Here is a 24,282-nt window from a genome sequence, read left to right as displayed (position 1 = left end):
TTAACTTTTTAAGAAATTAATCTGAGTTCAAATATTTTTGAAATATAAAAATTGTATTTTTAAAGCTGTAATTCTTGTAGACATTCAGTGGTTAAAAATTTGATTGTGCTTATTAAAAATGGTCATATATGTTTTGCACTTCAGCTACGTGAAAATAAAGTTTCTTTGGGAAGGTGACATTTGGTTTCCTGATTATGGGAGGGAGTTGGTTATCTCAGGTGGAGCAGGAAAGCCTGGTTGATTCTCACACCAGGATGGGACTGGGATTTCCCAGGATGGAGGGAGGAGACCCTTTCTACACCATACTTTGAACTACTGACAGCAAAACCCTCCCACCATACTGGGTGCACGTTGTGTACACTTGGCTAATGTACACTTCTGATTTACAGCACACAGCAGAAGCTTCAGAGGCGAATTCAGTTCCCCTTTGGCATGCTGCTGGGTAACAAGATAGTAAGAGTGGCAGTGTGTAGAAGCTGTGGACAGGAGCATTTCCTCTCTACTGCAGCAAGGCAAAGGAAAGCCTAGGGAGAGTAAAACGCTAGAATCTTTCTAATAGCTCTGCCCTACACCACGGTCTAAATGATTATGGCCAAGTGGCTACACAGTATTTTTATTTTTCTAGAATAATTGTATCCAGCTGTGAGAAAGCCAGGTTCAAATTAAAAACCTGTAATAACCTGTCCCAGAATTACTAACAATGAAACTTAAACAAATATTGATTTGTGAAGAAAACATGAAAAATGTCCAAAAGAAACCCCCTCAAAGGACACAAGTGTCAGTGGGTCCCTCGTGGGGCAGCTTGTACATCTCTCAAGGGAATCCTCCGGCAGGCAGCTTCCTCTGTGGCGCCAGGCGCGTCCAGGGTGGGCTGGCTCCTTTAGAAGTCAGGCAGGCCAGGCAGAGGGAAGAGAGAGTGAAGCTCTCAACCTCCTCCTGCAGAGCCTGCACGCCCCCCTGGTATTTATTTATCCCCTGCCAGTCTCTCCTTGAACTCTTTCAGGGTGGCTCTGATGCCAACGTTGCTCTGGATCTGCAGGGTTAGCTCTATCCCTCTGTGGATAAAGTGGGCTACTTTTTGGAAATCTTTTTCCAAAAGTCCAAGGGATGTCAGTGCTGGGGTCCCCAGCCGCAGTCCACTGGGCCGTAGAGTGCTTCTGTCACCTGGGCAGGTGTTCTTGTTACAGGCAATAGAACAGGCTTCTAGGACCTTCTCAGCCCTTCTGCCATCTGTGCATTTGATTGAATGGAGATCCATGAGGATCAAATGGTTGTCAGAACCAACTGTGACTGTTTTGTAGCCCAGCAGTTGGCTACACCTGGTGTAGCCAACAGACAGAGCCCTGCAGTTGGCCACCACCTGGTGCTGATAAGCTTCAAATTCCAGAGTCATAGCTTGCTTCAGGGCCACAGCAACCCCAGCAATGGCGTGGTTGTGGGGACCTCCCTGAAGGCCAGGGAACACAGCAGAGTTGATGAGAGACTCCAGGTTGTACAGAATCTCTTTGCCAGTCTTAGGATCCTTTCTGTAGAAGATCATGCCGGCTCGGCAGCCTCTCAGGTTCTTGTGAGTGGTGGTGGTCACCACGTGGCAGTGTTCAAATGGGGAGGGCACCATGCCAGCTGCCACCAACCTGCTGATATGTGCCATGTCCACCATGAGATACACCCCATTCTCATCTGCAGTCTTTCCGCAGCGGGCATAGTCCAGGTTTTAGGAGCAGCAGCTGGTTCCTACAGTGATCAGCTTCAGGTGGAAGAGGCGGGCGTTCTCCTCTAGCTGGTCATAGTTGATGTAGCCAGTGTCTGGGTTCACCTTAATAGGGCATAGATTCAAAGAAGATAGATGTGGCAGAGATTTTCTTCTTGTCTGTCATGAACCCATGGGTCAGGTGGCCCCCAGCTGGCAGGTCCAGGCCCGTGATGCACCCATGGGGTTCCACCAGGGCAGTTACACACAAAGTTTGCAGGGGAGCCTGAGCAAGGCTGGACGTTGACCCCCCAGCACTATGGGTCCAGCTTATAGGCCTGCAGGGCTCGCTTCTCACAGAGGGTCTCCAGCTCATCAGTAAAGTCAGTCCTGCCTTAGTATCTCTGGCCCGGGTACCCCTCAGTGTATTTGTTATTTAAGCAAGAGCCTAGGACCTCCAAAGCTGCTCAGCTGGCGAAATTCTCCAAGGTAATCAGCTCCAATCCAACCCTCTGCTGGTACTCTCCTTAATGATGTTGTAAACTTCAACATCACTATCTTGGAGGGGCTGCGCCAGCATCTTGTCATGTGAGGACCACAGGTCAGCATCCTTGTGGGCCCCGTTGACTGGCATCACCATTGCATAGGTTCGAAGCTGCCGGAACACGGCCCCGCACACGTGTCTAGCCTCAGTCCCACGCCGCCACCAGTGCCACCAGAGTCCCAGACCTGCTGACCCAACACCCTGTACACTGCCACGCGCCAGCCACATGACTGGATGCACCAACCCCAAATCCCAAACTTGGTGTGGGACTGCTAGTGCTCTGCTAGGTGCATCCCTTGCACCAGGCTTAGGCTTGGCCTAAATCTTACCTTTTTTAAAAAAATTCACAAATGCTATGTGAAGCATACATTCTCTTTTCCTATGCTTCACTCTTCCCTGAGCCCACCTAGTCATTGACTCCCATCCCTAGGTGCAGACTAGGGAGCAGGCAGTGTAAAGGAAGGGGTGTTGATGTGCCTGCCTGTCCAGACCAGAGTCCTGCTTCTTTGGGAAGCCAGCCTGTTTGCTGTCACACTTTCGTACTCTCTGCTGGGAAGTCCTCCTTTCCTCCCTCGAGTATTGCTAACTTGGATACATCTTCCTCTAATTAGAGAGATGGGGAGGGGATGGCAGTAGATCCAAAGGAACTCAGATTTATTGAGCACTTGTTTTGCTTTAAATTTGGAGTTAGGGCTTTTGAATCTGTTTGGTCTCGTGGAATGCAAGGTCTTCCCTTACGTAGAAATACACTCCATTACTCTTTCCCCTACCCTGTGCACCACCACAGTATCTCACACATAGCTTTGTTATTGCGTATATAACTATTGGCTGGTATTTCTTCTCCCATAGAGACTGTGAACTTCTCACATAGAGGCATGGTCTATTCATGGCTGCCAACACCTAGCAGAGCCTTTAGCACACAGCAGACACTTGGTATTTGTTTTGTGAATGGAAATTAATTTCTGCCCTCCAGAGATTGAGAATGTAAGGATGTGGGAAATGTTGATAAGACACTTTTAGTGGAGAGAGTTACTGAAGAAAACTAATTATTGTGACGTATTCCAATATATGATAGATTGAAAGGAGATGAAGATTTGGAGACTGAAAGTTCTCACAGCTTTCTCACTTCACAGGCTATGTGATCGTGGAAGAGTCTGAGCCTTATTTCACTCATTAGTCAAGAGAACGAAATGAGAGGCTGTGTCTTGGGGCCGTAAATGTTAGATCACTTCAATAACATTTAATGTTAGACACTTAATTAAGTGAATTCTGTTTTCTCAGTGACTTTCATTATAATTAGATAAGTTTTTTTTCAGGAAGAAAAATAAAGATCCTAGAGTAGGTCACAGTAAACATTTTGAATGTTTTCTTTAAAAAGAAAAAATATAACTCGTAAAACCTAAATTGACACATAATTGGCATACCCCATTTTCCTGCCGATATTTTGCCTCGTACATTTGAGTGGTTTTTTGTGCTTTGGTGAAAGACATGATTGTCTTGTCTTTTAATTGGTGGCCAGTGGGGCCACTCAGTATTGGGAGAAAGTGAGGCGCCTACAGGCTAAGCCTGTGGCCAACAGTTTCAGCAGAAAGCAGAGCCCTAATCCATGCCACATCCATGCTGCAGAGTGATACTAGCAGCAGTGACAGTGATAGTTCACACCTACTGATGTTTACTTTGGATCAGGTCCCATGCTGAGACTTTTTCCTATTCTATTTTAATTCTCCCAACAATCATGTAATGAGACTAACCCTTGTTAGTCCAGTTTTAAATATGAGGAAATAGAGGCATAGAGAAGTCAAGCAGTTTGCCCGAGGTCACACAGATAGGAAGTGATAAAACTAGGTTTTGAACCCAAGCCCACATATTTAACAACCGCTTTCTACTTCCTCTCACAGCTGCTGTTTCATGGACAGGCTGGCTAGTGGCCAAGGTACCGAGGTCTACCAGATGCCTGGTGGTAGCTAATGAGGTGCTGATGTAGAAATGGTTCCCTTACCCAGCTCTACAGAGGAAAACCACACTTCTCTTGAGATGCATTTTGTTTTAGGAAGGCTGGGGTGTGTGGTGTGTATCTGTGACTGTGCATCTGTGATTCACATACTGCTAAGGAATCATTGCTACGGTCCAAGCTGGCTGAGTTTCCAGAGTGCAAAGATGACCATTGAAACTTTGCAGAGCTCTCTGAGGCAGGAAGTCTAGAGAGTTGACACACAGTCCCAGCTGCCTGATTTGGGACCCTTGCATGAGAAGGTACAGGAGACCTATTGCACTGCCCTGGGGACTTTGAAAGCTTGTGGGCTCCTGGCCAGGATATCTGAGTATCTGGTATCCCCACATTACAAAGCCCCTCCCTCTCTGCCCTTCCAGAAAAAGATCCTGGGATTTTTATCACTACAACACCAGGGAGGGGTGGTAAGATTGAGAGGCATCCTTGCCAAATTTTGCCCCATACCATAGATTACGGAGAAGAATGGAGTACCGTCTACTTCTCCACTTCTGCAGAATCGTTGTCCTTCTAGGCTGGGAGCACATTGGACACCCCCATACCCCTACCAGGAATGTGCAAGACTTGCTACAGTTACCTTCTCTCCTTCCTCATGTCCCTCTAACTCTTAATCCATGTAGTCTGGCCTCCACTCTCGCTTCTCTTCTTCTCAGAATGCTCTTATCCAGACCACCAAAAAGCACTGACAAATCCGACAGATAGATAGTCTTTCTCTTTTTATGATGTCTCTGAAGCATTTGGCAGTATTGATCTCTTCCTCCATTTTGAAACTCTGTCTTCTCCTTAATTCTTTGTTCAAACTCCCTCCCAGTTCTCCTGCCTCTCTGTTCCTTCGCAGTCTCTATTGCAAGAGATCTTCTTTTCCTGTGCCCATCCTTAAATGTTGGTGTTTGCTGGGTTTCAGTTATAGCTCGTCTGTCTTCTCACTCCACTGCTTTAGCTAACATCATATATGCTGATGACTCTCAATCTTTTTGCAGCCCACATCTCTACTGATCTTTAGACCCAAATACCCAACTTCCTGCTGGATAGCTCCACTTGGATGACTCAAAAGCATCTCAAGCTCAGTGTATCCAACTCACCAAATTTCGAACAAATCTAATCAGCCTATGTTCTTATTTCAGGAAATGGCACCACTATCCATTCTCACCCAAGCAAGAAATCTGGGAGTTATTCTTTCCCCTTCCCCTCTCAACCAGATATCTAATGAGTCATCAAGTCCTGGCACTTGTGTACTGTCGTCTTTCCGAGGTCAGTTCCTTCCCCTGAACCCTGATTCTCCAACCTCTCCCACCTCTGCAGGAACCTGGTTCTTCATTCTCTTCACTGGTTCCTTCTTATCACTATTTAATCATATTCAGGTCTCTCTCATCTCTTAAAAAGTTGCCACATTGATCCTATTATTCTGTAAATTCATTCAACAAAGTGTTTTTACATAGACGCACAATCGTTACACACAAAGTCAATGTGATAATGCACTTCTATGGAGTCAGATTTGCAAAATCCCTTTACAACAACCCCATGAAGTAAGTATTGTTACACCCATTTTGTAGATGGGAAAGCTAATGACTTGCTCAAGGTCATAGTAGCACAGAGCCAGGAATCAAACCCACCAACCCCAACCTATGTCCTGAATCGAGGCTCTGAACCATGGACATAGAGGGGAATGCAGATTCCTTTTGTTTGGAGAATGTTTTAAATATTTTTCAGTAGGTACCCGCTGAGGTGAAATCCTTGGGTACAGGCCTTTCCGGGAAGAGCAGAGTGCTCTATAACTAAAGCTTCTCTGCAGAGTGTCTCAGAGTAGCCTGCATGGGCAAGACAACTTCAATGCCTGTCCATGACCTGGACTGCAGCTTACAGCTGGAGGAATTGCCATTTGTGTCCTCTCCTTTTCTCTGCCCACCAATTTTTTTTCATATATTCCTTAGTGTCAGGTGTTAGGACCTCCTCTGGGAACTAATCCATGTTCTGCTTTTAAATTAATTCCACATCTTGTCTGAGCTTACTGCGTCCTCCATTATTCAAGGAATTTAGCCTGCCAGTTCCCTATAATGGTACACCCCATCTCTTTCCTCTTTGCTGTATCTTCCAGTTCTCATAGGTGGAGCTGCAGTAGACATCCAGAAGTTGTGGGATTTTTTTTTTAGATCTCCTTCCAGATGACTAGGGACCCACACTTGTTTGCAAAGGTGAATCCTGCAGACCTAGCTGGTTATAAATCCATCTGCTATAGGAGAAGTTCTAGGCCTCAACCTGCTGACTGTTTCTGATGGTGTCAGAGTACATTGTTTCTCCTACCCCAGGACAGGACCTGAGGAGCTACAGCTTATCCCTTTCTAACTTCTACTGGAAGGTGAATGACAGGCAAAGCCTTGGTAGAATGTCCCAGACAGGTAAAAGGCAATTTGGAACCTGTTGTATGCTATAGAATCAAAAGTGATTTGAACTGGTCTGTCACAAGATTTTTGAAATACTGGAAGTAAGGTTTTTGAAAACATTTATGGCAATTAGAGTAAGTTTATGTTGCTGAGTCTAATAAATAAAAAATAGGTCTGGCACAGTGGCATGCACCTGTGGTCTCAGCTATTTGTTACCAAAAAAAAAAAAACTTCTAAAAATGGAGCTTATATTTTATATGCATATTTCCTTCCTTCCTTCCTTCCTTCCTTCCTTCCTTCCTTCCTTCCTTCCTTCCTTCCTTCCCTCCTTCCCTCCCTCCCAACCTTCCTTCCTTCCTTCCTTGGAGTCTTGCTCTGTCTCCCAAGCTGGAGTGCAGTGGTATGATCTTGGCTCACTGCAACCTCCACCTCCCAGGTTTAAGGGATTCTCCTGCCTCAGCCTCCCAAGTAACTAGGATTACAGGTGCCCGCCACTATGTCCAGCTAATTTTTGTATCTTTAGTAGAAGCAGGGTTTCACCATGACGGCCAGGCTGGTCTCTAACTCCTGACCTCAGGTGATCCACCTGCCTCAGCCTCCCAAAGTGCTGGGATTACAGGCGTGAGCCACCATGCCTGGCCTTATTTAATTTTTCTAGTGATTCATTTTTATTCTATTTTATAAAATTGTCATTCTGTGACAAAATAGAAATTTAAAAAGCAAAACCAACTGATCCCTCTTCATAGATGGTTTGAGAAGTGTTGGAATACAGTGGAAAGGGAACAGGTTCTAGAAGTGAATAGGGCTGGGTTTCTCAACCTCTCTGAGCCTCACCTTCCTCATCTGTACCTACCTTCCCCAGAACTAAGAGAAATGATGCATGGAGACAAACACATATCCAGGCGTATGTGCTCTGCCAGAGGTGAGGACAGAGGGTTGTGGGGACCCAGAGAAGGCCCTTCAGCTGGAGGAATGATGAGAGATTGACTGGGGAGACGTCCTGGTGAAGGTGATTCCTGAGCTATGCCGGGAAGGGTGGGGCTTCGGCAGCAAGAGCAGACACACCGGTGGGGACAGCTTCCTCCTTTGCAGACCAGTTCCAGGCTCCAGCCTAAGAGCAGGAACTGTAGGGGTGCTTAGAAGCACAGTCCCTGGTGAGAGCAGGCAGGCTGGCTGCATTCCTGTGGTATTTGAGGATTAATCTTGTCAGATTAGCAGCTTTGCTTTTTTTGGTTCAGGTACAAGATCCCCACGTGGGGAGTTCTTGCTGCTTGTGAAGAGCAAAAGCTGGTGAAAGCACAGAACATGATCTTGGCCCTCCTCCCGAACTGTGTGAGGCTCCCAGCCAGGAGCAAGCAGCCCTGCGAGTTCCTTGGTGAGAGGGAGGGCCCAGGTCTGAGCTCCACCCACACAAGTCCCAGCGGTGAGGCAGCAGCTCAGCAGAGAGCAAGATGCTGGCACCTTCAGGACTGTGTCCTGCTTTCCCTACTCTGTCTGCACCTGGGGATACAGGTCACTCTCTGACTGGTCTCCCCAAATAAATAGCCAGAGCTAGAGGGGAGAAGGAGGGCTGAAGCCTCACCTCCCCACGTGGAGGCAGGACACCAGTCTATGCCTGCCTGCCATGACGAGGGCCCTTGGCTCTGCCTTCTGCCCTGACGCAGGCAGAGTCCAGATCCAGGCAAATGAAGTGTCAGAGGGGAGCCACGGCCCTACGCAGGGAGCCTGAGTTCAGTGAATCTCTCAGGAGAGAGGTCTGGGCTGGAAGAAAACAAATTGCAGGTAGGTCCATACACAACCCCCAGAGTGTGGATGAGATTGTCCAGGGGTGATGTGGCGAGTACTGGGCCACATGGCGTCTGTTCTCAGGAGTTCCTGGTCAGGGAAACACACACCTGACAGGTGGCAGCATCACGAAAGCAGGCCTGTTGACAGCTGGCCTTGTGACATCTTTGTGGCCCTTGTGTTGGGATAGACCCATCCTCTCTCCCTGGGTTCCAAGGGCTTAGTATGCAGAAGTTTTCCACAGTGGACAACTTCCGAACATAGTTTGAAAACAGAAGATTGGGGCTGGGCATGGTGGTGACCAGCCTGACTGACATGGAGAAACCCCATCTCTACTAAAAATACAAAATTAGCCGGATGTGGTGGCGCATGCCTGTAATCCCAGCTACTCAGGAAGCTGAGGCAGGAGAATCGCTTGAACCTGGGAGGCGAAGGTTGCAGTGATCCAAGATCACGCCATTGAACTCCAGCCTGGGCGACAAGAGTGAGACTCCATCTCAGAAAAAATAAAAAGAAAAAGAAAAAAAAAGCAGATGATTGGAAAAACAAAATGACACCTTTCGCTTTGCTGCGCAGCCCCTTCAGATAGTGTGTCTGGGCCAGAGGCCAATTGCCAGTTGCAGAACTTGCTCTAAGAAGCAAATGCCCAAATGGAGCAAGTCCTCCAAATGGGTCAAGGCATGTGCTTGAGGCCTGAGCTCGGAAACCAGCTCTGATGAGGGCTGGCTCTGTACCTGCTGTCTCCACTGGCCTTGCTCCCATGTGTCCAGGGTGACTATGATCAGTGAGGTTCTGGCCAGGTTGAGAGCTGTCTCCACCACATTCCCCATCTCCATCACCCATCCTTATGCGTACCTCAACACCAGCAAGAGGGATTAAGGGCAGGACTCTGCCAGCTATATGTTCACCCTTAGGCCACTTCTGACCATCTCAAACCCCCTGCCTCTGCTCCTGTGCCCTTCTCTTCCTGCCCTGTGGCTGTTGCACACACAGGGGTCCCTGATAACCAAGTCCCTTCCCCGGAAGGGCTTCTCTCTGCCCCGCCCTACCCCTGAGTGGGTATGCAAGGAGAATGGCCACTGGTTGGATCAGGCCCCGTGATCCCATGTGGGCCTCCTGATGGAAAGAATCCTTCTTCCAAAGTAATGACCTTTTTAAACATGGTCAGCAGCTGCCTCTGATTTAGCCAGTTCTGCCTATAGCCTAGTCATTTTGGGGGCAAAATGAAGAAAAGTGCAAGAGGCAGTAGGGCAGAGCACAGCAAACCGTGACCCACACTCAAGGCTGTGGGGAAAGACAGCTCATCCAGGAGTCCTAGGCTCCTGATGCAGCCCTGTCTCCAGTGGGCCCGCTCCAGGAAAGTTGCTAACTCTCGTAGAGATGCATTCCCTTGCTACCGCTCAGATTATTGGGAGGAAACACAGGGTTCAGTGTGGCCAAGGAAAGCTGTCGGCAAAGGCACAGCTTCATGTAGAGTGACGTTCAGGAGCAAAGGGTGAGCCTTGCTCTATCCATCTCTGTTCCAGTCCTCATCAGGTACTCCACAGAAGAGCATTTGCTAAAGGAAGAAAGGTAGGACTGGCCATTTCTGCCATGCATCTGGATCCCAAGGGCCATCCTCCATGAGCAGCAGGTCTTTTCTTGTCTAGCCATGAGCCCCTTTCCCTAACCCCTGGAGTGCTAGATGCAGAAAGAGAGGGCAGTGGAGGGATGTAGGCTATGTGGGTTACAGCCACCATGTTCTCCCTAGCCAGAGGTTGATCATTTTTTCCAGCCTGTAACTGGGCCTAATTTCAGACCTTTTCTGAGGGTAGGTTCAGGAAGTAGAGAGCTTTTGAGCTGAGGCAAAAGTGGTCTTACTGTACTTAGACTGTCATCTGTTGGCACTGCGGTGAGGCTGGACGGAGGAAGAGGGGTACATCTTTACCATCTGGCCTCACCGCTGTTTCACCGATCCCTGTGTGCCTGTGCCAGGTTCACAGCATCTCCTTCGTGCTTTCTCAGCAAAGATGGAATACAGCTGGGAGCTCCTCTGCCTCCGTCTGGGCAAGTGAAAAGAGCTTAGGTTTTGAAATCAGGCAAACCTGGGTTAGAATCCCAACTTTGCCACTTTGCTAGCTGTATAACCTTGGACAAGCCCTTAGTCATGTTAAACATCAGCCTGCTTATCTGCAAAATGCGAATAACAACCCCCATCTCATGGGCATTTATGGGGATTACACTGAATAATGTCCATGACATGTGTGCCCTGGTGCCTGGCATGCAGTGAGTGCTTCGTCTGGGGTGGTAAGTGTGGTTCTGTCTTTATGCTCTGACTGCCTCGATTCTCATGGAGACCTTCCAGTAATATGTCTTGGTGTGGAGCTGTCAGGACTTGTATAGATTGCATACAAACCCAGGTGATTGGCATTTGTTGATACAGAAGTACTTCCACATATCGGGAAGTGTGGCTTTTGGCAACTCCAGCTACACAGGATGCAACCGATGACTTGTAATTTATGCTGATGCTTAAATTAATAAATAAATTAATAATTTAAGCTGATGTTTCCTGGTGCCCTAACCCCTAGATGCCAGTGCCTTACTAATCCATATTCTTTTATGCCTTTGTGCTGTGCCTGCTAGTCCCCCAACCTGAAGTGCTTCTCCATATTCTTTGCCTTAAGAACTACTGCTTTGGCCGGGCACAGTGGCTCATGCCTATAATCCCAGCACTTTGGGAGGCCGAGGCGGGCGGATCACCTGAGGTCAGGAGTTTGAGACCAGCCTGATCAACATGGAGAAACCCCATCTCTACTAAAAATACAAGATTAGCCGGGTGTGTTGGCACATGCCTGTAATCCCAGCTACTCAGGAGGCTGAGGCAGGAGAATCGCTTGAACTCGGGAAGCAGAGGTTGCGGTGAGCCAAGATCACGCCATTGTACTCCATCCTGGGCAACAAGAGCAAAACTCCATCTCAAAAAAAAAAAAGAGAGAGAGAGAGAGAGAACTACTGCTTTTACTTCAGTGAGTAACTTGAATGTTGCCTGGCATCAGGCACAGCAGTCTCTGCTCAGAGAACTGCTTGTAGCAGGCCTCTCCCCTCCAAAGGGGCCTGGACAAGGCAGGCTCTCAGCTTGGCCAGCTGTCCACATGCATATACTGTCTGGAGTGTCCGTCCTCGCATTCTCCACCTTTAAAACTCCAGCTCAGATGTCACCTCCCTGGTGAATCTTTTCCTGCCCTGGAGCTCCCCTAGCTCTGTGTGCACCTCTATCTGTAACAGTTCTGTGTATTGCTGCATTATAGTTCCCTCCTGAGACCTCTGCTGATCCTTGTCTAATTTTTACCTCTATGTTACCCTCCATCACCACTTGGTGACTGACTAAATTGGGGACAGCTCCCATTTCTCTTGCCTTTATCTTATCACCACACTCCTTGCAGCTGGCTTGGGCTTGGGGAGGGAAATGGAAGCAGTGGGTCCTACTGACCTAGTTGTGCATTTTGCCATGTCCAGGCCCACTGTGCAGCTGGGCCCAGCACTCTGGGCTTCCTTCCCAGGACCAACACCAGCAGCATCAACAGTGGGCAGAGCCAGGCACAGTGGCTCACACTTGTAATCCCAACACTTTGGGAGGCTGAGGCGGGAGGATCACTTGAGCCCAGGAGTTTGAGACCAACCTGGGAAACATAGCGAGACTCTGTCTCTACCAAAAAAATAAAAATAAAAATAATTAGCATAATGGTGTGCACTTGTAGCCATAGCTACTCGGGAGGCTGAGGCAGGAGGATCACTTGAGCAAGGGAGTTTGAGGCTACAATGAGCTGTGATCATGCTACTGCACTCCAGCCTGGGTGACAGTGTGAGACCCAGTTTCAAAAAAACAGTGGACAGAGTCTAAAGTGGCTCTAAGGACATACTAAATTCTGGATTATTCTTCCTTCAAAACATTGAGTTTGATGGTCTCCCTCAGTTGGCTCAAATAACTGGATATTGCATGTCTGTCTGTTCACTCATGTAATACATTTTTATCGAGTGCCGGGCACTGTGTAGGCACTGGGGAAATGGTTTTTAAAAATGCAGGCATGGGCTGGGCGCGGTGGCTCACGCTTGTAATCCCAGCACTTTGGGAGGCCGAGGCGGGCGGATCACGAGGTCAGGAGATCGAGACCACGGTGAAACCCCATCTCTACTAAAAATACAAAAAAAAATTAGCCGGGCGTGGTGGCGGGCGCCTGTAGTCCCAGCTACTCGGAGAGGCTGAGGCAGGAGAATGGTGTGAACCCGGGAGGTGGAGCTTGCAGTGAGCCGAGATTGCGCCACTGCACTCCAGCCTGGGCGACAAAGGGAGACTCCGTCTCAAAAAAAAAAATGCAGGCATGGTCCCAGCTTACTGTCTGGGGAAGTAAATTTAAGTATGGCTCAGGGTTTCAGAGACATTCAAGTCAAGTTGAAGAGTGAGAGACTTGGTTGGGTGCTCCCTCACAGCTGCATTTCAGTGCCTGGCTCTGACCTGGCCACAGCACACACCATTGCTAAGTGTGGGGCTGTGGGGAGGCCGAAGCCCTGCACCCACTCCAGGCTGGAGGCAGTCACACATTAGCTGTGCGGGCTGTGGCAAGAATGAGACTATGACAGCCCCGGAGCCTCAGAAAAACTGGCTTGTGAATGACTTTGCATGGACCAGGGTTATAGACAAACAGAAATGACATCTGAAAAGACTTCTCTGAGCAAGTCCCCTGGCACATTCACACAAGTCAAGTTCAAACAAAAGGCTGTTGATGACATTTCTTCGCACAAGTCACGAAAAGCTTCAGACCAAGGGTGAGCAGTTTCTGCTTCTGCAATTCGGAGATTATAAAGAATAAAGAATGGGTTGGGGAAAGCATAGCTCCATCACTAAGCCAGCTTCCACCCCCCAGAATGGGGCCTGTCTGCTCAGTGTGATGTTCTTAATCCTGGGAGACCCCACAGAGGCCCCAGTCCGGCAGAGAGTGTCCTCAGGGTGTGGGAGAAGCCTCCTCCTCCTCCTCTTCCACCTCTGTGGAGCAGCGACCAGGCCTCCAGAGAAGAGCATGCTTGCATCAATACCTCATAGATCCGATCCGGACCTGCCCATGGTGACTGCTGCCCCACTTCCAAGCTCCAGAGACCCTAGGTATTCTGCCCCTCCCTGAACCCCTAAGCACTCACTGTCTACCAAGCCTTGTGCAGAGGTCTAGGGGAGAGTGACAGATAAGAAACTGAGTGGGGGCCAGGCACGGTGGCTCATGCCTGTAATCGCAGCACTTTGGGAGCTCGAGGCAGGCAGATCACCTGAGGTCAGGAGTTCGAGACCAGCCTAGCCAACATGATAAAATCCCGTCTCTACTAAAAATACAAAAATTAGCTGGGCATGCTGGCGCACGCCTGTAATCCCAGCTACTTGGGAGGCTGAGGCGGAGAATCATTTTAACCTGAGAGATGGAGGTTGCAGTGAGCTGAGCTGGCACCATTGCACTCCAGCCTGGGCAACAAGAGCAAAACTGTCTCAGGGAAAAAACAAAGAAAGAAACTGAGTGGGCAGTGTGGTTACTGTAGCAACAGAGCAAGCACAAGGAGCTGTGTGTGCTCTGATAAGGGCCCCTGACCAAACTGCAGGCAGGAGAGGCTTCCTAGAGGTGGTGACACCTGTGCTGCCTATTGGAGGACAGTTAGAAACTGGCCAGGTAGAGAATCCAGGGAAGGGCAGGAATCATGTGGAGGGAAGGAGACACCCTTGGAAGTAATTTGGCTGTTGGAGTACAAGTCCTTGGTAAGAGGCCTTGAATGTCATGCTGAGAAGTTTGAACTCCACAGAAGAGCATTTGCTAAAGGAAGAAAGGTAGGACTGGCCATTTCTGCCATGCATCTGGATCCCAAGGGCCATCCTCCATGAGCAGCAGGTCTTTTCTTGTCTAGCCATGAGCCCCTTTCCCTAACCCCTGGAGTGCTAGATGCAGAAAGAGAGGGCAGTGGAGGGATGTAGAGAGTGTCCTCAGGGTGTGGGAGAAGCCTCCTCCTCCTCCTCCAGCCAAGGTTTCAAAGCAAGGAGGGAAGGACAGCATCAGATTTGTGCTTTAGAAAGGTCATTGCCTGAAATGGGGAGAAATGGTTACAGGAGGTGGGACTGAGGAAGGTAATGCTTGGGAAGAGGTGATAAGGACAAATTCATGTGATATTAGGGGAGGAGAAATGACAACATTAGGTGGCTGGTGGAGGAATGAGTAAAAATGGATTCCTAGTTTCTGTTTCAGGCAGCTGGCAAGATAGTGGCACCATTTCCTAACATAGGGAACACAGGGAGAAGAGCACGCTTATGGGGCAGTTGTTGAGTTCATCTGGGGAGAACTCTCAGCTTGAAGTTCCTGCAGAACATCCCTGTGAAGCACCGAGGTCCTTTAAGGGATTTGTTTTTCCAATCTCTTCCTATTGTAAACAGAATATCTATGTACAACATTCTTTTTTTTTTTTTTTTTTTTGAGACGGAGTCTTGCTCTGTCACCCAGGCTGGAGTGCAGTGGTGGCGCGATCTCGGCTCACTGCAAGCTCCGCCTCCCGAGTTCACACCATTCTCCTGCCTCAGCCTCCTGAGTAGCTGGGACTACAGGCGCCCACCACCACGCCCGGCTAATTTTTTTTTTGTATTTTTAGTAGAGACGGGGTTTCACCATGTTAGCCAGGATGGTCTCGATCTCCTGACCTCGTGATCCTCCCGCCTCGGCCTCTCAAAGTGCTGGGATTACAGGCGTGAGCCACCGCGCCCGGTCACAACATTCTTATAAATAAGTCTTTATGCAGCTTCCTCTCTGTCTCTGACATAGTGAAATAAATTTTTTCATTACATCACATGAATTTGTAGTATCTATACCTTTTAGTCACCAAACTTCTCAACTTGAAACCTGTTTACTTAAACTTCCTTCCCTCCCCTTCCTCCATTATTTATTTTATAAGTATTTCCATATATTTGGCACCATGCTGGGTACTAAGGATGAAAAGTAATACATAATCCTTACCCCAGAACTTGTCTAGAGTGAGTCAGACATGAAAGCAAAATTATAGAGTGCTGACATGATGGTAAATGAAAGTCTAGGGTGCCGCGAATACACAGAAAGGAGACACCTAATCAAAGTGAGGTGTCAGCAGGGGCTTTTTTCCTAAGGTAGATCACTGGGCTTACTCCTCTTCTGCCATTATTGTTTATAGGACCTCTTGACCTTCATTCTGATCATCTGCTTCTAGAATTAAAGGACCAAAGAAGACCTTTTCATTGGTTTGCTGGTGATTGCTGACTCACCATCATGAAGTTGAAAAGTAGTCTTTCTTTTTTGTTTTAGTTTTGTTTTTGGCATGGGTCGGTGCCATAAGTGTCAGTGGGTGGGATACATTATGTCAGTAGCTCCTTAAGATATGTGGTCTGTGGACCTGAAGTAGTCATGGCCCCTCAAGGCCACAGGCAACCAGAGCCAAGCAGCCGGGCCTTTTCCAGGGCTCCTGACCTCCGCTGGAATCATCACTGTCTGCCCCACACTCCCATATGTTTTCAGCACTGCCTGTTCTCAAAGACACCCAGGTAAGGACATGTCATGGCCCCATTCAGCAGCCTGGGAAAATGCCTGGGAAGTTTCTTTTTCTCCCCTACTGTAAGCCTGCAGGACAGGGAGGATCTGTAACAGAGAATACTTGGGAGAAGCCATCTTTTGGGGGAAAGTGGTCAGAGAAGGATTTTTGAAGGAGGTGATTTTTTTCAAGGTGCGGTAGCTCACACCGGTAATCCCTGCACTATAAGGCTGAGGCAGGCCGATCACTTGAGCCCAGTAGTTTGAGGCCAGCCTGGGCAACATGGCGAAACCCCATCTCTACTAAAAATACAAAAAAAAAAAAAAGTCACATGTGGTGGTGTGCACCCATAGTCCCAGCTACTCGAGAGGCTGAGGTGGGAGGATCCCCTAAGCCCAAGAAGTTGAGGCTGCAGTGAGCCATGATTGTGCCACTGCACTCCAGCCTGGGCGACAGAGTGAGACCCTGTCTCAAGGAAAAAAAAAAAAAAAAGATTAAGGAATTAGGCAGTTGAAAAATGACAGGGTAGGTATTCTAGACAGAGGGAATGCATAAACTGATAACATGATGCACATAAGGACATTCACATTACTGCACGTGGTTTGCTATGTTTGGCACATGGTGTTACATCCTAGATGCTGGAAGACAGGCTAGAAGTAATCTAGAGCGAGATCATGGGAGACCTCACAAGTCACTCCAAAAGGACTCTAGATTATATCCTTAAAGATATAGGAAATTAGGCCAGGCGCGGTGGCTCATGCTTGTAATCCCAGCACTTTGGGAGGCCGTAGCGGGTGGATCATGAGGTCAGGAGTTCAAGACCAGCCTGGCCAAGATGGTGAAACCCCGTCTCTACTAAAAATACAAAAATTAGCCGGGTATGGTGGCGGGCACCTGTAATCCCAGCTACTTGGGAGGCTGAGGCAGAGAATTGCTTGAACCTGGGAAGCGGAGGTTGCATTGAGCCGAGATCACACCACTGCACTCCAGCCTGGGTGACAGAGCAGACTCTGTCTCAAAAAAAAAAAAAAAAAGAAAAGAAAAGGAAATAATTGACATGTTTTAGGCAAGAGACAAGGATGACATAATCAGATTTGCTATTCCAAAAGATTGCCCTCATCCAATGTGGAAGATAAATTGGAGGAGGGAACTTGGAAGCATGAAGCCCAGTTAGGAGGCTGTTGCGATGACTGGTGAAGGCAGTCCCATGGGGATGGAGAATAAAGACTATTTGAAAAACACTGAGGAAATAGAATCAAAGTGTCCCTTCTCTCGTCCCAGAACATCTTGTAAAGTACTTCTCCATCACCACTGCATGTCTTGATGACAGTGTTGTCTGTCTGCCCCTCCAGAGCACGGAGTGCATATTATTTCTCTTTGTGGCCAGCACTAGCCCCTGACAATACTTGGCACTGATTAGGTGCTCAGCAAGTGCTTATTGTGCCTATGGAATTGACTTGATGATTAACTGAGTATGGAAGGCTAGGGAAAGGGAAGAATCTGGAATAACTCCCAGGTTTTTGGCTTCAAAGGTGGGTGTATTAGTCTGTTTTCATGCTGCTCGTAAAGACATACCCGAGATTGGGCAATTTACAAAAGAAAGAAGTTTAATGGACTTACGGTTCCATGTGGTTGGGAAGGCCTCACAATCATGGTGGAAGGTGAGAGGCATGTCTCACATGGCAGCATTCCCTCACATAGCAGGGAAACTCCCATTTTTAAAACCATCAGGCTGGGTGCAGTGGCTCATGCCTGTAATCCCAGTACTTTGGGAGGCTGAGGTGGGTGAATCACCTGAGGTCAGGAGTTCGAGACCAACCTGGCCAACATGGTGAAACCCTGTCTCTACTAAAAATACAAAAATTAGCTGGGCATAGTGGCACATGCCTGTAATCCCGGCTACTTGGGAGGCTTACGCAGGAGAATTGCTTGAACCCGGGAGGCAGAGGTTGCAATGAGCCAAGATCACGCCACTGCACTCCAGCCTGGGTGACAGAGCGAGACTCCGTCTCAAAATAAATAAAGCCATCAGATCTCATGAGATTCATTCACTATGATGAGAATAGCGCAGGAAAGACCTGCCCCCATAATTCAGTCACCTCCCATCAGGTTCCTCCCACATAGGAATTGTGGGAGTTACAATTCAAGATGAGATTTGGGTGGGGACACAGCCAAACCATATCAGTAGGAAAATTGGAGGTGCCACTGGTTGAGGTAGAGAACCCAAGAAGAAGATCATTTGTTTCTTATATTTGATTTCTGACTTTTGGGAGGAGGAAAGGGCAGAGATCATGAATTTGGTTGTGTGCATAATGAGTTTGAGATGCCTCTGGGACACTTAAGGAACGATGTAGATAGTCATTTGTATATGTGGGTCTGGGGTTCCCAGGGAGAGGACAGAGTTAAAGTGGGAGTTATCAGCACAGAGATGAAGTCTTGGCAGTGGTGAAGTTGTGTGGGGAAGGTGTGTTAACTGGGTCCCAAATTGGCAGCTTATAAGACAAATCTACCTGTAGACATGCTTTATGGCACAGTGTTTTAAAATAATGTGAATGCTTTTAGACAGTGTGTAGTTCTAGCTTGCTCTAACCCTGCCCCTTCTTGTCTTATATGTGGCCCAGTTGACATATTTACTGTACCTTCTTGGCTCTTGTAGGCATTTGAGTTGGTAATTTTTTAAGGAAGAAGAAAACAGAATGACCTAACTCTGGGAAATACCAATATATAAGGGTTGAATAGGATGAAGGAGAATAGGAAAAAATGGCTGGAAAGATTAGAGGAAATCAGAAGAGAATAGAATTTCTCTCCAAAATTATGGGAGGCTATATAGGTGACGTACTTGTATAATAAAGTATAAAACGTGGATTCCACTTCATCCAACAATTCCACTTCTAAATATTGTACATACAGAAGTAATCATGTCTGTGTATGCATTATTGTAATATGCTGTTGCAACATGTTTATGATAATAGCGAAAAACTGGAAACAGCCTAAGTGCCTCTGAGCCGAACTTGATTCATGTAGTATGTCCCTATGATGAAACAGTATGTGGTCATGAAAAATGATGTCAGGTTGTATTTACTGGCATACTCCCACAGTTTATTGTTAAATTTGTTAAAAAGCAAGTTATGGGACACTATATATAAGATAATTCCATTTATGTTAAATGTCTGTTTATGGAAGGAAAAGTCTGGAAGCCTTCACACACAAATCACAAGAACTTCTCAATAGCTAAATCTAGTAGACCTTTCTCTGGCCTCTGTGCCTTTGACCTGTCTGTGGCTTTTGACACAGTTTAACCTTTCTTGGCTTTCTACTTCTTGTCTTTTTTCCCTAACTTTAGTCCCATAGGCTGGCACTCAGGACTGAAAAATGGCAGAGTCATTCCTGGGAGAACCCTTCAAAACTAGCAGTTTGTTTAAACCCTGGGCATACCCAAAGCGGGGCACCTACTGGGCAGTTCTTCCTGGAAAGGAGCAGTTAGTGACAGTATCTTCCTGACCCTTACCCCCTTGAGTCTACATATCTCTTCTGGGATAAAACCCTTCCCAGGGCTCTGGGTACAAGTTTCCTCTCCTTGCCTACCTCCCCCACCCTCAAGCAAAGTTGCCTGGCTAGCCCCTTTCTCCCACGCCTTCTGTTCAATCAAGGGGTTATTTTTAACTGTGTTGTGTATACCATGCTTAAATCCTGGCAAAACACCAGAGCTTTGGAAGAGACACCCGAGATGGAAATAGTCTCCCACAACCCCTGGCCCCTTTCCAGAGCTTTTCTTTTAAAGAGAGAAAACAACTAATCCAAACTGTAGACAGCCCAATGAAGAAAGTCCCTAGATGCTAGCACTGAGCAGCTGAACCCACAGCCTTGGCCATGACATTAGACTGGAGGCTGGACCTGCTGCCTCTTTGGGCCTATCTTCAGCCCAGGGTGAGTCCAGGGAGAAGATGGTTCTTGCCACTTTCCTGGACTTGGTGGTTCTAGAACCCTATATCTTGGAATCATGGAGATTACCTAGTCCATTCCCCATTTCCAATAGCTGGAAGTCCTTAACCTGCAGAAACAGCCCATTCATTTCAAGATACTCATCAGTAATTGGAGAGGTTTAACTATGAAAAGCCAAAATCTGCCTTTCTGCAGCTTCCCCCTGTGGTCTTAGTTCTGCCTGCCAGAGCCACATAGGACAAGTCTAATCCCTTTTCTCCATCAGTTGTTCAGAGATTTGAAGCTGGTGATGTCTCTTACCAGACATCTCTGCCCTTATAGGGTATCATAAAGGGCCCCTCCCTATCACAGTGGTTTTCTTCTCTGGTCAGTTCCATCTTATAACTGTTCCCTTTAGGGTACACCCAAAATAGAGCTCATGCTTGCTCCAGGTGGCTTAACAGGGAGCATAGAAGGAGAAGCATCTCCCCATTTTTGATGCTCCTCATAATGCCTCACACCCAAAAGATGGTATTTTCTTCAATGGTCATGTCCCACTGACCATAAGCCTATTCTTCACATGCTTTTGCCAAGCTCCCTCCCTTCCTACTCAGCACGTATGATGGAATGTGTGGGTCCAAACCAAGCCTGGCAAGGTAGCTGTCATTCTGGAGTATTTTGGATCCTCTTTGTTCTCAAATATAAACTGTTTCTTTCCTTTCTCTTTGTCTTCCATAGATTTGAGGATTAAGCCATTCTGTTCTTGTCTAAGCAGTGCACATAAAAACAGCGACTGAGATAAGCCTAACGCAGAAACTTGCCCCCTACGCTGCAGGCAGTTAGCAGGGCTGTTTACCAGCTTCTGTCTCTCAGACCGCCCTCCCTGTAGCCAAATCCACCTGGAAGGGCAGTTGCCTCATGCTTTCCTAGACCTTGTCATGGTCCGCATGTGGTATCTGAGAGCTCCAGGCAAGGACTCATGCCCTAAAGGAGAGCCACAAAGTCTAGAAGGAGCATTTACCCCAGAGTCAGAAGTCAGAGGCTCAAACATGGCTCAGCACCTTCTCTCTTTGGACAAGTCACTCAAACTCTAAACCTCAGTGTCTTCATCTGTAAATTAGGGGGAATGCCTACCTACTTACTTCAAATGAATTTTGTGAGGCTAAAATGATATTGTATAATGAAGAACAGTAAGAGCGAGGTGGTGATAATTATTTCATAAACATTTATTGAAACCTTGCCAGTATGTAAGCCCTGTAAGTGACATAAGTAGAAATCCCATGAGCCCTGTTGAATTTTGATCCAGCAGGAGGTCTGCTTAGGCCTCCAGGCCATCGCAATCACAGGCCATGCTGGGAGCAGGGAAGCCCAGGTCTGGGGAAGGGAACCTGGGACAGGGCAGAGCAAAGGCTTCCCAGAAGGGGCTGGAGTCAGGCTGAGAACAGGCCACCTTCGCTGGACTGGTCTGGTGTCAGGACACATGTTGTGCATAAAAGGCCTGAAACCCAAGGGAGGCAAGGGAGGAGTGAGACCTCAGGGGTTGGAACTGGAGATGGAGAAGCTCTTGGAGAGCTGTGTCTCTGGAGGGTGGGGGTGGGAACTGGTTGACATGAGGCTGAATCTCAGGCCAGGACCTGTGGTTTGTGCATGTGAACTGTTCCTGGGAGAGCCTGTGATGGGAAGAGGATAGGCTTGAAGCTAGGGGGTCGTGGCCATGGAGTGAAGTGGGTGTCTGCAGAGAGGCAAAGTGGAATGTTTGCAAGGGCCACTGTGGAAAGGAGAAGAGGCTGGTACTAGGGACCCCCAAAACTGTTGAGCACAGAGCAGGCCAAGTGGGCCAGGAGTCTGTGGCGGCCACCTGTCTGCTTGTGTAGTTTTGCCCAACAAGCTTAGTCCTCCCAATGCCAAGGTAAGGATTCTGAGAAGTAACCCCTGTGCCAGAAAGCTTGGCCCAGATTGATTGTGCCTCCTAGGATTCACGTGTAGGAATCAGCCTCTGTTCCTGAAGCTAGGAGAAAGGTGGTGGGGCTTGGGGCAATGACAGGACTCAGGCCATTCCAGAAGGGAGCAGCCATGGCCCGAATGAGCAGCTGGCCACAGATAATAGTTCCCAGGGCTCTCCTACATGTGGGACAGCAGCAGGCTCCAGTGGATGGAGCACTCCAGCCTCTTTGGAATGAGGTGGCCAAAGTACTTGGCAGGCTGTGCACTGTAACAACGAGGGGACCAGAAGAACCCTGGTAGAGAACTCAGGAGAAGGAGGCTAGGAATACAGACAGGCAGTGTGCCACATGAACCTTTGAGACTGAGACATGAGTCCATGCATGAGGGCTGTTGGACCTGTGTTAATGGAATGTGAGGGAGAGGATGGGATATGAGGGAGAGGATGGGGTATGAGGGAGAGGATGGGATGTGAGGGAGAGGATGGGGTGTGAGGGAGAGGATGGGGTGTGAGGGAGAGGATGGGGTGTGAGGGAGAGTCTGGGGTGTGAGGGAGAGGATGAGGTATGAGGGAGAGGATGGGGTGTGAGGGAGAAGATGGGATATGAGGGAGAAGATGGGGTGTGAGGGAGAGGCTGGGGTATATGGGAGAGGCTGGGGTGTGAGGGAGAGAATGGGGTGTGAGGGAGAGGAGGGGTGTGGGAGAGGAAGGGGTGGGAGGGAGAGGAGGGCGTGTGTGAGGGTAGGAAGGGGTTTGTGGGAGGGAGGAGGGGGTATGTGGGGGAGGGGGAATGGTGTGTCGGGGGAGGGGGTGTGTGTGGGAGATGATTGGGATGTGAGAAAGAGGATGGGGTCTGAGCAAGAGGCTGGGAGTGAGGGAGAGGAGGGGGTGAGGGTAGGAGGGGACATGGGGGGAGGAGGGGGTCTGTGGGGGAGGGGGGAAGGTGTGAGGGGGAGGAGGGGGTGTGTGGGGGAGATGATTGGGGTGTGAGAGAGGATGGGGACTAAGAGGATGGTATATGAGGGAGAGGCTGGGGTGTGAGGGAGAGGAGGGGGTGTATTGGGAGGGGTGTGGAGGGCCGGGAGTAGGAGGAGACGGAGGAGGAGTGTGGGGGGAAGGGGGGAGAGGATGGGATGTGGGGGGGAAGGAGGAGAGGGTGTGTTGGGGAGAGGTGAGAGGGGGAGTGTTGGGGAAGGGTGTGGGTGAGACGGGGTGTGAGGGAAGAGGACTGTCTCAGGGCAGAGAGAGTCCTGCCAGGGCTGCTGGTGAGGCACCTGGTGCTCTTCACCCTACCTCTGACCAGGCACTCCCTGAGGGAGAGGGAGGGCATGGCAGATACCAAAACTGGGAGGGGAGAGAGGGAGGTAAAGGAAACTGACAGTCATTGAGCAACATGGTGTGCCAAGAACTTCACATGCCTTATCTCACTTCATCTTCACAATAATCCACGAGGTAGTAGCTATTATTAGCCCCTTTTTACAGTCATTCAACAAATATTTAGTGAGTACACTGCTCTTGTACTGGAGGTAAAGCAGTGAGCAAAACTGACCAACACTCTTGCCTTCATGGGGCTCATATTCTAGTGGGAAGCAGGCAAAGAAATGATACAGAAATAAGGTGTACAGTATTTTTGATGGTGGGAAATACTAGAGAAAAATAAAGCAGGAATGGAAGTTAGAGAGGGGCTGCCATTTGAGATTGGGAAAGACCTTCATGGGAAGGTGACATTTAAGTAAAAACCTAAAGGAAATCAGGGAAGGCCATGCTGATATCTTGAGGATGAGGCTTCCAGGCAGAGGAAACAGCCAGTGCAAAAGCTCTGAGGTGGGATCCAAATGCAGGAAAGAAGCCTGTGTTAAAGAAGTGGGAAATATGAGAGATGAAGTAAGAAAGAGAAATGTGAATCATGGGAGTGTTGGAGGTCACTCTAGGAATGGAGGATTTGGAGCAGAGGAGTGACTTCAGTTTTAAAGGATCCTTCTAGCTGCCTTGATGAGAATAGACTGTTACAAGGCAGTCCAATTGGGAGGCTATTGTGACCTACAGGAGAGATGATTGTGACCTGGACCACGGTGGAAGCAATGGAGGTGGTAAGAAAGTGTCAAGGTCAGGGTATATTCTGAAGGGAGAGCTGACAGGTTTGCTGCCAGCACAGGTGTGAGTATGAGAGAAAGAGTAATTTAGGCCAACTAAAAGTGTGTAGCCTGAGAAACTGGAAGAATGAAGATGCCATTTACCAAGGTGGAGAAATGACTGCAAGAAGAGCAGGTTTTAGGAGCATTGTGAACTCAAGTTTAAACACGCAGAGTTTGAGATGCCTCTTAGACATCAAAATGTAGCTATCAAGGAGGCAGGGGAACGGCCAGGTGTGGTGGTTCATGCCTGTAATCCCAGCACTTTGGGAGGCTAAGGCGGGCAGATCACCTGAGGTCAGGAGTTTGAGACCATCCTGGC

At 48.3% G+C, this 24,282-nt stretch overlaps 1 protein-coding gene and 1 pseudogene across 1 annotated transcript in view; one reads left to right on the top strand and one right to left on the bottom strand.

Annotated features, from left to right (window-relative positions):
* The window catches only part of ST3GAL3 (ST3 beta-galactoside alpha-2,3-sialyltransferase 3), a 224,154-nt gene that overhangs the window by 141,103 nt on the left and 58,769 nt on the right, over positions 1-24,282 (top strand).
* On the bottom strand, positions 651-2,569 carry LOC129469024 (serine hydroxymethyltransferase, cytosolic-like; annotated as a pseudogene).

Source organism: Symphalangus syndactylus, chromosome 12 (genome assembly GCF_028878055.3).
Source record: "Symphalangus syndactylus isolate Jambi chromosome 12, NHGRI_mSymSyn1-v2.1_pri, whole genome shotgun sequence".
Classification (NCBI taxonomy): domain Eukaryota; kingdom Metazoa; phylum Chordata; class Mammalia; order Primates; family Hylobatidae; genus Symphalangus; species Symphalangus syndactylus.
This window is presented reverse-complemented; position numbering and strand designations above follow the sequence as displayed.